The sequence below is a fragment of the Halyomorpha halys genome, unplaced genomic scaffold, assembly GCF_000696795.3.
Source record: "Halyomorpha halys isolate HHAL.00 unplaced genomic scaffold, Hhal_1.1 Scaffold228.1, whole genome shotgun sequence".
In the NCBI taxonomy this organism is placed as follows: domain Eukaryota; kingdom Metazoa; phylum Arthropoda; class Insecta; order Hemiptera; family Pentatomidae; genus Halyomorpha; species Halyomorpha halys.
Window position 1 is genome coordinate 48,597 of NW_027107268.1, and position 5,673 is coordinate 54,269.

Here is a 5,673-nt window from a genome sequence, read left to right on the forward strand (position 1 = left end):
CAGAATTTTTTAAGTTGCCACTGCCACCACAAAGGAAAGCCGTCATTGTTCAAGTCATACTTTTTAGTCCAATAATTTGGAACATCCAACCCTTCTTATTATATTTTATCCCCTCTTAAATATTTTATTCTAGAGATCAAAGAGGCCAAGGCAAAGAAAGTGGGGGCTACCTCCTCCTCATTCTTTTAATATGAAATGCCTCAGGAGAAAATAATAATTATCGCCACCTCTGAAAAATGAATATTTTAAAACTTAAAAATTATTTAATGTTTCCCCAAATTCAAACTAAGCTTTAATAGGATAAAGACATGCTTTGAGAAAATTAAATAAGTTAAAACAGATGGAAAAAATGTATTGAATAATTTGTAACTTGGTATAATTTAAAACTCTTTAGATTTCTCTTGGTATTTTAATAGTTTAAAAAATTTTATGCTCTGAAGGTTCTAAATTAAATTAAAACATCTTCATTTACATTATATTTGAATAGCTGTTAAACCAGTCACGGAAATTTTTAAATGCAATTCAATATTTTTTTTTCCTACCCCCTAATTTTATTTATCAAGCAAATAAAAAGTCTACATATATACACACATATTTACAGTGTTATTTCCTTATGTTACAGTAATATTTGCTTAAAACGGGAAGAGGAGACTTAGGATAACTTAATCGAGCAATATCTAAAAAGCACCTGAAATTGAAAAACGGCGAAAACCCTCCATTCCCGCTCTCCGTGGTAACCTTATTTATCTGAAGTACGAAACAGACAATTATAGCCAGTAGGTTGGTCAATGTAAGACATGTCATAATCTCACAAGAGGAGATCATAACACACAAAAAAAGGTAATCCTTCATTCCCAGACCCGCCCCATCAAAACCCCCAGGGAGCGACGGTCCTGTGTCACTTATGAAATTTTGCTTAAAACGGGAAAAGAAGACTAAGGATAGTTTAATTGAGCAATATTTAAAAGCGACGAAATCTGAAAAACGGCGTGAAATATGGACTTTCTACCTAATAATAATATTAGGTAATAAAATATTTTTATTACAATATATTGTTGAAAAGGTTAGCGAGTATTAAATGAAACATTGACCTTCATTTTGGGACACCGAGCCATGTGAGAATAACAGAATCTGCATTATAGATTAATTAAATTTCCCACTTTTCCTAAGTGCATTCCCGTTCTGATCCCCCTAAAGCAAAAAGCCCGCATATATTCTTAATTCGCTCAGTCTGCTCTCTTTGAATGGCAAATCAACTTGTAGTTTAAAGCACACTCCAGTCATACTAATTCCTTTGCTAAATCATTCATTATACCTGGTACCCCTTTCTGTTATTCTACCTTCATTCTCTTTGCCACTAACCTTCATCACCTTCAATCCCCTATAGCAAGCTAGTAAATGTTTTCAACCGCAACTGTCGGCGTGAGCCAAGAGATTGTTCCAAATGGGTTTGCCACAGCTGTAATTATTATTCAAATTTTTATTTTACTTTTATATTTCTTTTAACACATTTTTATTTGTAATTCATTTTTCGTTTCATTATTATACCTTCATTTTAGAGGCAAACACTTCTGAAAACTGTCGGTATATCATATATGATTGTTGTAGTTTTTTGCTACTCATTCATAAATCACCAATCTGATGCACACACTGAAAATCTAGTGCACTGCACTCACAAACATAAAATTGTACCTGCATAAATGCCTATTGCTTATTTATAAATGAATATCTAACTCACAATAATAATATAATTCTAAAGATAGAAGGTGTTGTGTGACATTCATTTAGTTTATTCAAACATACTGCTTTTATGATATAACATTATCCAGAAAAACCTAATGCTAAAAAAGTTATTCATTCAAATATGGAACAGAAATGAGATAAGATGAATTTTTATTCCCCCACCACAAGTAATACATGGGATATAACCAATTCTTGTCAATTTTTATTCCTCCACCACAAGTAATACATGGGATATAACCAATTCTAGTCAATTTTTCCTGAAAACTTTGGGGGAATTGTGGCTTTGCAACGATTTGGACTGAAAGCTTAGACCAACTTTACAAATAAAAAATAAACGAGGAAGCTGTTCAAGTATGTCTAAAATATTATAAGATCATCCATTGGAATAAAATGAAATAATGAAATATTTGATACGTACTTACAAGACCGTTTCGTACGTTGTCAAGCAGGAAAAAGAGGGTTTGGACGTGAGTTTTCTGATTTTGTTCGAAACGATGGCGGAACTAGAAAAAGCTATATACTGCTAAGAAATATTTCCCAGGATTCCGTTTTGCATTTATTGAAGGTTTCCTACAAAAATTCTCTCTGTCTTTTGTACTCTATTAAGTTAAAGAACGTAAGGGAAAACCCCGGGCCGTGAACTATAGATGAAACAATAATCCTAAAATGAAGAGAATGACATTGAACTCACCATCAAAACTCCTGAAGATAGCCCATGCGACCTGAAAAATAATATAAGTATTAATAAACTGATCCAATTTAAAAAAAAATATTGTTACATTAGAATATTACCAGAATCGGGGTATACTATAATAATAATATTTTCTTCATAAATTAAAAAATAAACTTATTAAATTGTGTTGCTATGTTCCGAGTGCGAGTCCGAATTCAAGTGTTGCACATAATTATTTATTTATTTTGTTATATTAACCGTGAGTCAACCCTGTGAACTCGGAAACTTTCCTAAGTTATATCCAGCTTTCATAACAGCGGTTCTCAACCGAGACTCCGCCGAACTATTTAGTTATCAGTCAACTTGTGAACTATTATTGCACGTCAACTCAACAAGGTTTTGAACTTTACCATCCAATAAAAAAAACAGATTTTTATTAATTTTTCCTAAATAATAAATAAATAAAATAAAGTGGGTCTTCTAAACTAGGGTGGAGAGATGTCATGAACAAAATCACCTCCTTGCACAATCGTTGTTTAAAACGGTACTTCCTTAAAAAGTTCTGAATCCCTGCCCCTTCATAGATCGTATAAGCCCAGCAAAGTGGAGGGAAACTTTTGTCTACAGCTAGAAAAAAAAAAAAATTTGTACTCTGTCTTCTTGATCACCACCTTCTTTAATCACAAACAGTCAGTTCATATCTTACAAAAAATTAATTTCTTGCTATTATCCTGAGTATATTATGATAATATATTGAAATTGTATTTTATGTTCGTCTTGAATTTACTCTGTAGTACCCAACGGTTTTTTTGTTGTTTTTATTGCACTGTTTTAATTTCTTATTATTGTACAACATATATTTTTTTAAAGAGTGTATTAGGATCGGTGGATCTCAGACAAAGGAATTGTACAAAACCTCAACTTTTTTTTATCGTATAGAAAAAAATTGATATAGACTATGGTCCAAACCTCTGGAGAAAAATAAAATAAAAATATTTTGTATTATTTTTTAAGCACGTCGCGTTTTTAGCTACATAGCTAAACATATGCAATGAAGTTGGGAGTGGAGCACCTGCTAGAGAGAAATTACTCTAGACTCGTCATATTTATAGATTCTCAGGCAGTCAACTCGATTCTGACTCAGAGTGGTACAACCAACTGGAAGTGGCCTTCGACTGCCGAAGGATCTTAGCGAAGCTACTGCTGCTGAGGGGATGCTATGGGTGGGTCCTTTGCATTGCCGAATTGAAAATAACGAAAAAGGAGATGCGCCTTCTAAAAGAGGTCCCCTTAATCCCAACCATAGCTATCCTTTACCGTACAGTTTTGCTGGAACATGCCAAGAAGACGAATGGAATGCGGGCTGGCCAAGATTATTTGCAAAACATTTGTTCAAAATTGGTGCCTTTAAGAGCCCACTCTGCAAGCTTTGGTAGCTTGAAGAAATGACGTCGGCACATTTTTGGAAATTTGTACATTACCACACGACTTTAAAAATAATTTAACTCAAGAGTAGACTATCTTAGTAAAAAGAACTAAATTATATTGGACTGCGCTAGCACGAATGGCCGAATTGCCTTAGATTTCGGCGTAATTAAAAAAACAATAGCTAGATCAAAAACTATTGAAAATAATTAGGTTTCATGACCGTAAATAGGATCAAATTCTTATTAAGAAAAATGGGTTGGCTTTACAAAAACTAACGCAAGGAGCCCTACGGGCGGATCAATCGCGAAACCTTTTGTATATTTTCTATAAATGACACTTTGTTTGGAAATCTTTTCTCAGCTTCTGATGTGCTAAATATAATCCATTTCTACGTTTACTAAGCTTTTAAAAATAATAAAAGATGTAAAATTTAAGTAATTCTAAATTAGAGGATAGTAAAAGAGCCAAAATTGTTTTCAAGTTCAGGATGAATTTGTCTTTGTTAAAAACATTTGTCTAATTACAAACATCAAAAGCGGGATTTCGATTCATGGTTTTGCGAAAGCCGCTGGAAACCGTTAAAATATATTACTTTTCTTTTTTAATAAAACATTATCTAATATCTATGCTGCAATTCTGAAACACCTACCTTCCTATTCAAATAAAAAGTGACTCACTTAAAAAAATAAAACTAATATTTTCAGGTTTCCTCAAGTCAAATGATGTCATAGTTCATATGAACTATGAAGTCAGTCAACGATGTTAAAAACATAAAGACACTGCACTGTTTGGAACCTATATAAATAAAATAAAACTGGATTCTAATCTCAAAGTAATTTCGACTTCATTAATACGAAATTACATTTAAATTTCAAAAATATAAATTGTACCGCACTCGCTAACCAACAAATTGAACTTCAAAAACCCCACAATAATAGACATGGCACCAAAAACTAAGTAGGTTTTCGGAAACAATTAATATAACTAAAAATATTTAAAACACCGTAAACTATATAACAAATACAAAACATTTAAATACACATTATGCCGATATAATAAATAGGTTGGCCATATAAATATAAAAAATCAGGGAAAATATTCAGAAATCAAATTGTACAGTTGTACAACAATGATAATATTTAACTTGAATTGAAAAAAAATTTATTTATTTTTTTTTTTTATTTATTTGTTGATATTTACAACTGTATAAAAAAATACAACCAGTAAATTTGATCATAATGACATATGATATGATACAGGATGTAGAAAAACTACCCAGTAGAACTCTAAAACAGTTTACAATATAAGGTCACGAGGCCATCTTCTTTTCAGGCGAGGAAGCAAGGTTAGAAACGAGTGGGTTTGGGTGGTTAGGGAGTTTATTAGAATTGAAAAATGTATTAAATTTAGACATATCAGTAAGGAGGTAAAAATACAGCATTTGATATGTCAAAAGAGGTTATGTGTAATGTATTACATTGGTTTGTACTACGGGGATAAATGAATGCACCACTAGTGAAGGACATTAATTTAGATAATGTGATTGTGAATTTTTTTAAAACTATATGTATACAGACGAAAAAATTTCACAATGGAACTTGATAAAATCGACAAATATGAGGTAAATATTGACTACTATAATTTTAATTGTATGCATATAACATATAGATAAAAATTTTTGATAGAATTGAATTTTTTGTTACAATTTTAGAATACAATAGTACATTAGTATGAGGTAAATCCCCAAACGTAGTACAAGTACAAAATATAGAATAGTAATATATTATAAAAGGTTTCTTCAACTCAGCAAATTTTAAAATTTTCTATAA

At 31.5% G+C, this 5,673-nt stretch overlaps 1 long non-coding RNA gene across 1 annotated transcript in view; it reads right to left on the reverse strand.

The window, feature by feature from the left end:
- Positions 1 to 2,166: 2,166 nt before the first annotated feature.
- The window catches only part of LOC106679876 (uncharacterized), a 121,241-nt gene continuing 117,734 nt past the window's right edge, over positions 2,167 to 5,673 (reverse strand). Inside the window, exons 3-4 of the long non-coding RNA XR_001343033.2 lie at positions 2,435 to 2,465; positions 2,167 to 2,246 (exon numbers count right to left, since the gene is read on the reverse strand). This is a non-coding gene — a long non-coding RNA (uncharacterized lncRNA). The remainder of the gene's footprint in view (positions 2,247 to 2,434; positions 2,466 to 5,673) is intronic.